At 38.7% G+C, this 9077-nt stretch overlaps 1 protein-coding gene across 1 annotated transcript in view; it reads left to right on the forward strand.

Moving 5' to 3' along the window:
- Positions 1 to 8309, forward strand: part of OSTN (osteocrin) — a 44451-nt gene extending 36142 nt beyond the window's left edge. The window contains exon 4 of the mRNA XM_023214746.1: positions 8182 to 8309. The gene's annotated coding sequence lies outside the window, so the exon portion shown is untranslated. The remainder of the gene's footprint in view (positions 1 to 8181) is intronic.
- Positions 8310 to 9077: the final 768 nt, after the last annotated feature.

Here is a 9077-nt window from a genome sequence, read left to right on the forward strand (position 1 = left end):
AAAACTCAAAAACAATGAATAAGGCTAGAACCTAACAACAGGTTTCTGTATAGTTTTCTTTTGAAAGATAATTTTTCTTTCTCCACTTCCCCATTTCTACCAAAGACAAGTCATAGTCCTTATTTATTTGCAAAATAAGTTTCAGTCATATTATATATTATACTTGGTCTGATTATTTGCATAAAGTATAGCAAGAATGTGATTGGCCATATAATGTCTTTTGAAATTGGCTTTACTGAGACTTCCCTTATAAGGAATCTCAGATTAGACTTTCAAAAGCTTCTTGAGGTTAACCAAATCAAAGATTTATTTGTGCTTGTACCTACCTGTATGAATTGGGTGAATTTCTCTCTTCTCAGGGTCCCAAAATAACTTGAGATTCCTGGGCCTGTCAGAAAGTGACATTCGTTGCTTAAGCAGTCCCCAGCCTTTTCGGCACCGGGGACTGGTTTCCTGGAAGACAATTTTTCCAAGGACCAGGGGACGGAGGGGGAAATGGTTTGGGGATGAAGCTGTTCCTCCTCAGATCATCAGGCATCAGTTAGACTCTCATAAGGAACACACAACCTAGATCCTTTGCCTGAACAGTTCACAATAGGATTCGTGTTCTTAGGAGAATCTAATGCCACTGTGGATCTGACGGAAGGTGGAGCTCAGGTGCTAATGCTCACTTGCCCACGGCTCGCCCCCTGCTGTGTGGCCCAGTTCCTAACAGACGACAGACATGTGCTGGTCTGCAACCCAGAGGATGGGAATGCTGCTTTACTTACCACAGGTCAGGAACTTTGTAAAGAAATCACATAGGCAAGGTATCAGGCAAGCCTTTCCAAGAGGCTTTTTATTGGCTCTATAAAGTCAAACTCAATTCCTCAAAGTAGTCTGGACATTTCTGAAAATATAACACTCCACTCAAATCCTTGATGAAATAACCAGTGTCTGCAATTGTGTACTGTTAAAAAAGGAAACATACCCTTCCTGAACTTACATAAGTATATTGCAAAGTAAAACACATTTCAGACTTGACAATGCTTCCTGTATGATTTGAACATGCCAAATAAACTGTATATGTTTTTCTTGGACTTCCACGGGCTCTAATATTCCAAAAGGTAGTTTGAGGTAAAAAAGACTGAATTTAGCATTTGAATTTTGATTTTGGAAAGTTTATCAAACATCAAAAGTTTAAAATACTTGATATCACAAAATAAGATCACAGGTCTCTGTAAAATAAGACATTCATTTAGCTAAAATAATAATTCGGAGATTTCAAAAAGCAGAGAGGAGACCCAGTTTCCTAAACAGTCATAAAGTCTAATAAAGACAGCGTGAGGCAAATTGATTCTGTCTCTCCGCTCTCCCCTTCTTCTTTTTTTTTTTTTTTTTTGCAGCTCACTCAAAAGGTAAATACAATTTTTACTACCTCTTATTAATACTGCATTAAAAGATTATTCAAACGAGAAAACCAAATTTTACCTTTGTATTCATTTATTATTAATGCTAAAGCTAATTTTAATATGTTTATAAACAAATCCATGTAATTTCAATCAGTTTTATAACCTCTTACAATTTTTAAAATTTCTTCAATTTAAAACAATCCTTGAAACCTCTAAACGAGACAAAATAACTTTAACAAAAACCAAGGCTGGGTGCTGTGGCTCAAGCCTGTAATCCTAGCACTTTTGGAGGCCAAGGCAAGAGGACCGCTTGGAGCCCAGAAATTTGAAACCAGCCTTAGCAACAAAGGGGCACCCCATCTGTACAAAAAAACTGTTTTAATTAGTCAAGTTTGGTGGGGCAAGCCTGTAGTCCCAGCTACTTGGGAGGCTGAGTTGGAAGGATCACTTGACCCAGAGACGTGAAGGCTGCAATGAGCCGTGATCACACCACTATGCTCTAGCCTGGGTGACAGAGCAAGACCCTCTCTAAATAAAAAAAAAAAAAAAAAAAAAAAGACCACAGACACACAAATTTACATGCCTTTTTATAATCCTTCTTACCAAAAACATACTCTACTTCCTCACACACTTTGCATATTTTTTCTCTTATATCTAGTAGTTTTGACTACATGTGGTTATCATAGTGTTAATAACTAGTGACTTTTATCTTAGTAAAAAACCTAGGAAGTAGGTAATTTTAATTACATATCAGATGCAGAGCCCAGGACAAAAGACAATGCCTGGAGAATCTAATTTCTCTCAGCATCTCCCACCAGGGGAGGCATACCTGGGAAGGAGAGATGGACCAGGTGTCACCCCCGAGCCTCATCATAGGCATCTGTCTAGACCTCTGAATCGAAAGATTCAAATCAAGATACACAGACTCAGAAACAAAGTAATCAAGTATCAAAAATCTCAAGCAATAGCTTTTTGGCCGTAAGCCTGCCTGATCAATAGACTCAGACAAAAATGTCTAAATTAAAATTCTGAAGACATTTCAATCTTATTTTACCAGTAATTCTAAAACTATCTTTATTTCTCCAAAATTGCTAAAATCACATGAACTTGAAAAGCATTTGGCCTTAATTTATGAGTACTCATTTATTTTTAAATTATCGTGGTACCATGTGTAGACAATATTAAACATGTATAGTTATAAATACATACATACATATACATGTATGTACAGAGACACACAAGGTATAGCATATACTCTGCACACAAAGACTTCATTGTTTTGATTTTAGAATTTTAGCCATAAGACAGGTAAAACTCACTAGTCTAAAAAGACAGATTCAAACTATGCCTTTGTAAATGGAAAAATTTAAGGTTTATATGGAGAATCCTTTCTGAGTTTCAGAGAAAACAGGTAGCAAATTTATATCTCAAAGTACAGAGAGAACTTGATTTTTCAAGAAGCTTGGGTGTGTCAAAGGAAGATTAAAAATGGATGCCAAGATTCCTTAGGAATTAACTGTAAGATTGCATAAGGAGAGCAATCTCATTTAGATAAGTAGCTTTTAATTTAGTCTGTGTTTTTCAAGTAGACCACTGAGGTCAGGACAGAACTCATTAAGGAACAAGGCTAACAAAGTATGTTTAGTTTATAGGGCCTAATAATTTAAATATGAAAAAAATGGACGCAGTTAAAAGGCAAAGCATTTAGATGTTTAAAAATCAAGGGTTTCTGAGAGTTGAACAATGAGAACACAGGGAGGGGAACATCACATACCAGGGCCTGTCTGGGGGTGGGGCAAGGGGAGGGATAGCATTAAGAGAAATACCAAATTCATGCGGGGCTTAAAACCTAGATGATGGGTTGATGGGTGCAGCAAACCACCATGGCACATGTATAGCTATGTAACAAGCCTGCACGTTCTGCACATGCATCCCAGGACTTAAAGTATAAGTAAAAAAAAAAAAAAAAATCAAGGCTTTCACTGAATCCCGGCCCCCCCTCCCCCCCACAAGAGGAAAGCACCGTGGAGACCAGGCCACATACTTTGGGCACTTTGCTGCAAATCCATTTTTCTAGGTGTTTAAACCGCACCGTTGCTTATCTAATGTGCAAATACATGAGTAGCCCCCTGTAGTAACAACCATTTATTGGAAACAACTATAGTTGGCCATGTCTAACACTGTTTCTCTTGCCTCGCTATTACATACACCAAAGTCAAGTTCTCTCACAGTATCAAATAATTTCTAGTCAAAAGCCAAAGCGATCAGGTAACACAATACAGAAGAGAGCAGAGTTTCAGACCTGAGAGGAGGTTGCCTATGACACTTGAAACTGCAGGGAAAGAAGACTCTCAGCGAGGAGGAGGAGTACTCAGAGTCAACTTCTTCTGCGTTCCTCAAGGAGTGTGATCTGTTAGACGTCTTCTCTAGATCATTTCCTGTGGTACCAAAAAGGCAGAGAGGAAGGAGGAGTAGGGAGAAGTGAAAGTAAATGGGAAAACAATCTTTTTTGTTTGAGACGGAGTTTCAAAAAACTCTTGTTGCCCAAGCTGGAGTGCAATGTCGCAATCTCAGCTCACTGCAACCTCCACCTCCCAGGTTCAAGCGATTCTCCTGCCTCAGCCTCCCAAGTAGCTGAGATTACAGGCATGTATCACCACGCCCAACCAATTTTTTTGCATTTAGCAGAGATGGGGTTTCACCATGTTGGTCAGGCTGGTCTCGAACTCCTGACCTCAGGTGTTCCATCTGCCTTGGTCTCCCAAAGTGCTGGGATTTACAGGCATGAGCCACAGTGCCCAACATGGGAGAACAATTTTTAAGAAAAGAAAGGAACAGAGAGACATGCACATTTGAAAAACAAAAAAACTTTTAGTCCACTGAAAAACAATTTCCAAAAACAGGATCCAAAGAGAAAAAGCAGAAAGACACACACAAACACACACACACATATACACACACAGCTCCGATATCAATGTTTAATTAAGCTGATCTTTAACCATAGAGCTTTTAAAAAATCCCTTTAGTTTTTATTATTATCAGATTTTAACTGGGACAAATAGCTGATCTTAATATTTCTGGCTTTGATTTTTTGTTTGTTTGTTTGTTTGTTTGAGACAGACTCTCGCTTTGTCACCCAGACTGGAGTGCAGTAGCACCATCTCGGCTCACTGCAACCTCCACCTCCCGGGTTCAAGAGATTCTTCTGCCTCAGCCTCCCGAGTAGCTAGGATTACAGGCGTGCACCACCATCCCCGGCTAATTTTTATATATTTAGTAGAGACAGCATTTCACCATATTGGCCAGGCTGGTCCTGAACTCATGACCTCATGATCCACCCGCCTTGGCCCCTCAAGTGCTAGGATTACAGGCGTGAGCCACCAAGCCTGGACTTCTGATTTTTTTTTTTTTTTTTTTTAACCAAAAGTACACTCCCTGGTAAAATTAATAAGCCTTAACCAAGGTTCTGACTTAACCAAGGATGTATGAGGTGTCTCCAAAGAAGTGAATGACCATTCCCAAAAAGTCAAAAGTCACACAAATGTCAAACCAATAGGGCCCCCTGACTGGGTATCAAACCTAGGCCTTGATGCTGAAAGCATGGAATTTTAACTAATAGACCACAAGGCAGGATGGCTTTTATAGTTATTCCCTCAGGCGGTCTCTTACAAAGGATTTTAAAAGTTTTAGGTCAAATTTTTGCTCTTTAATTTAGTCAAGAGAATTTTGAAGGTTAGCCATGACCCTATTATGTATCCTTCTTTCTTTCTTTTTTTTTTTTTTTTTTTCTTGAGACAGAGTCTCCTCTGTCACCAGGTTGGAGTGCAGTGGTGCAATCTCGGCTCATTGCAACCTCCACCTCCCGGGTTCAAGTGATTCTCCTGCCTCAGCCTCCCGGGTAGCTGGGACTACAGGCACACGCCACCATGCCCAGATAACATTTGTATTTTTAGTAGAGACGGGGTTTCACCATGTAAGCCAGGATGGTCTCGATCTCTTGACCTCATGATCTGCCACCACAGCCTCCCAAAGTGCTGAGATTACAGGTGTGAGCCACCATGCCCGGCCTATGTATCCTTCTTTTAATTTAATCTTCTCATCAGTTGTTTGGTATAAGACATCTCTAAAATTTTTTGTTGTTGTTTTTTTAAATTTAGGAATTTTAGTCTAACTTAAAGGATCCGTCTTCTGGCCACTGACAATTAAGATTTCCAGTGGTGTACTTATTCCAGTAACAACTCAATCCAAAAGCCTCTTCATGTAAAGCCCAGAAGGTAATTTTAGGGCATAGAAGAAACAATGCCAAAGATTCCCCTAGCAAAATCTCACTGCCACAAACAGGCTAAGATAGCAAAAGACTCTTGTTGCCACAGATATTAAGAAACCCACAGATTTGTTGGGGGGGGGGGTGCCAGTCACAGACACGTTAATCTGTGACACCAGGTGTCCCCTCCTGGGACTAGACTTTCCCAGCATTAACCAGGCAACAAGGGCTGAGAAAACAAAAGCCCCTTATGGGCAGGACTTCTTATGACAAACCCCCGCCCCCAAGAGCTTGGGAGATTAGTCACAAAAAATGTCGGGTTCCCAGGCATTTTTAGGATGACCACCTGATGTGACCCAAAAATCATGCCCTTCGGGTGGTGGAGACCAGGAAAGAATGCTCCCACTTAGTAAGATGTCAAGCTCTCCAGGACATAAAATTGAACAGGAGGGAGCTTTATTTGATATCCCTCTTTATGAACAGCACAGAAAGAGACAAAGGAAAAGACTATTTCTGGGAGGAAAGAGATCAAACAATATGAATATTCATACCACAAAGTACCAAAACGTACACCAGAGATACTATACTTAACTTATGTAAGTTAAGTCACATAAATCTTTGTCTCACGTTACTCAAGATTGTGCAGAGGAAACAGTGATTTTTACCATTCCCCGACCAGATTACACAGAGAGAGAGAGGCCAGGAGCTTTTCTGGTAAGAAATTCTTACGCTTTTTGCCAGCAGATTAGGTCTTGGGTTCTCCTAACTGTGACTTCCGGCAGGGTGAAGTTTTAATCTCTGCTCACTGCACCAAACGGTAGGTGCCAAGGGCTGACTTTAACTTTTGTCTCTCTGAAAGTTTGCTGAAAATCACTGACACGCGGCAGATGTAAGATTAAAAGGAGAAACGGATACAACTTTATTTAATGTGTATGCAGGGGAGCCTTCAGAATGAAGACCCAATCTACCAATGGTGTACAAAAAAGTGTATATTATCTTGAGGTTACAGAAAGAATGCAGGCTCAGAGCATGGCCCAAAACAGGTTTTAGTGGCAAGAGAGGTTATGGGAGAGAGAAAGGAAAGAGTCCTGGCTAGCAAAGGTAGTCTTGCTATGTAGATAAAACCCAGAAGCCCTCGGAGAGAATAAATGGCAAATGGTCTTTTCTGACCTCTAAAAGCATTAGACTCTCAGTTAATCTTCCCTAGATCTAGACAAGAGGAGGGCTGGCTGCATTAATGCAAATTCTCCACAGATGCAAATTTCCCCCACAAAAAACAGCTTTGTGGAGCCACTTCCAAATAAGTCAAAGAAGTATATTTTGGGTAAAATATTTTGATTTTCATCGCTAGTTCCCAGATCAAACACTAATTTATTCTCTGATACGTATTTTCAAAAGGACGATAATTTGGTATTTATGCAATGGCTTTCTGAAATCATTAATACATTGTACCAAAGTTTCCAGTTTTTAGTAGACTTTAGCTCTAAGCAACTCAAATTCAAACAAGTATTTCGTCTAAATTTTCCTAGCTTCTCTAGATGAAATTAGCAAGTTCTAGGTCTGTGCCATTGAAATCAGAATGTCAACCTGATAAAATAAGAAATGTGACTATTGGCCGGGCGCGGTGGTTCACACCTGTAATCCCAGCACTTTGGATCTCCTGAGGTCAGGAGTTTGAGACCAGCCTGGCCAACATGATGAAACCCCATCTCTACTAAAAATACAAAAATTTAGCCTGGCATTGTAGCATGTGCCTGTAATCCCAGCTACTCCGGAGACTGAGACAGGAGAATCGCTTGAACCCGGAAGGCAGAAGTTGCAACCAGCCAAGGTCGTGCATCATTGCACTTCAGCCTGGGCAAACTCCATCTCAAAAAAAAGAAAAAAGAAAAGAAATGTGACCATTAACTGTGCTACCACTTGCTGGCACATCCATTAAGACTTTTCTTCCAATAAGGTGAGACACATGCTGCTGAATTATACTGAAAATTTTTATTTTAGATTTATATTGGCATATATTGACATACCATCATTCAAATAAATTAATATAACTCAAACACAGCAGAAATCTTGTTTAAATGGCAGTATATGGTGGGATTCTTGGTAGAATGTGCAAAATATACAATTTTCAATGTATTACAATAAACAGAAAGTAGTATTCAGGTTTTCTTTGTTCTTCTTTTGTTTGTCATGGCAGTATCCTTTGAGCAAAGATTAAAAACTCAAGCAAAATAGAATATAGTTGGTACTTGAAGGAAGGAGTTGTGAAAAAGACTTTTTATAATTTTTATTAAAACGAGCATAGCACTTAGCTTATATGTTTAAAATATTCTTTTTAATGCATTTTGAACTGAAATTGTTATTTTGCATTATTATCTTCAAAATAAAAATTTGCCATGTAAGTAAAGGCTATAATGGAACAGCATGTAATTAAATATTTAACTCTTCTCCAGTGAAGTTGATGGACTTCCACCTGATCTACAGAGTTCTCATTAGCTTTAACAATCTCAACTTTCATTTTTGCAGATGCCACTTCCTTGGTGAAATGTCACAGAAACGTGGAAGATGCTTCACTAAAGTTATTCACACTTCCTAATGATTAAATTTTCAAGGAACTGACCTTCTGCAAATGCTTTCCAAAGCTTGAACTTCAGTCCATCACATTACAGCATTGTTACAGCTTCAATTAAATTGTGTAAATCGTTTTGATACACGTACATTTAAAAATTATATACCTTAATTATTCAAGAATGGTTAACTTCCCCTTAAAGCTTACTTTTAAAAATAATAGTTAAAAACACAACACAGTGAAATGCCGTCTATATGGATTTGCCATGCGCATGTTTGTAGTCAAAGAATAATAACAAAAGACAGGTTTGCTTCTGTAAAATTTAGATATAATCTGTTCGTTATTGGGGAATAAGGAAAGGCAGTGCTGTATATTTTCTGTTAAGTACTTTCACTTCCCTGTATTCCATTTTTCCAGTAGCCTGATTGGTAACAATTATGAAATTAGGCTTCTCTTTTCATATTCAAGTTTCAATCATGTTCAGAAAAATAAAACGCAGCCCTAAAGAGCATATTGCCTTAGAATTAAGAAAGTGAAGGGCATTACTCATTTGTCAAACGTAGATATCCCTTGTCCCCTAAAATCTTTCCATTTTTCTAAATTCTGATAGTTAAGAGAAGCAGTGTCTCATTAGGAGGGGAATAAGTACATGCAGAATTAAAAATGAAAGTAGGAGAGAAGTCAAAGAATTACCACCAAGTAATAAACCACCATAACAGGTTAGGGCCAGCTAAGCACACATCATTTTAGCTCAGTACATTTCAGCATAGTACAATGTGATTTTTTTGATATCTTGGACTCATCTAAGAAAATGTTTACTCTGTTTCATATATTGGCTTATTTGGCTTCAATT

Source organism: Piliocolobus tephrosceles, chromosome 2 (genome assembly GCF_002776525.5).
Source record: "Piliocolobus tephrosceles isolate RC106 chromosome 2, ASM277652v3, whole genome shotgun sequence".
NCBI lineage: Eukaryota > Metazoa > Chordata > Mammalia > Primates > Cercopithecidae > Piliocolobus > Piliocolobus tephrosceles.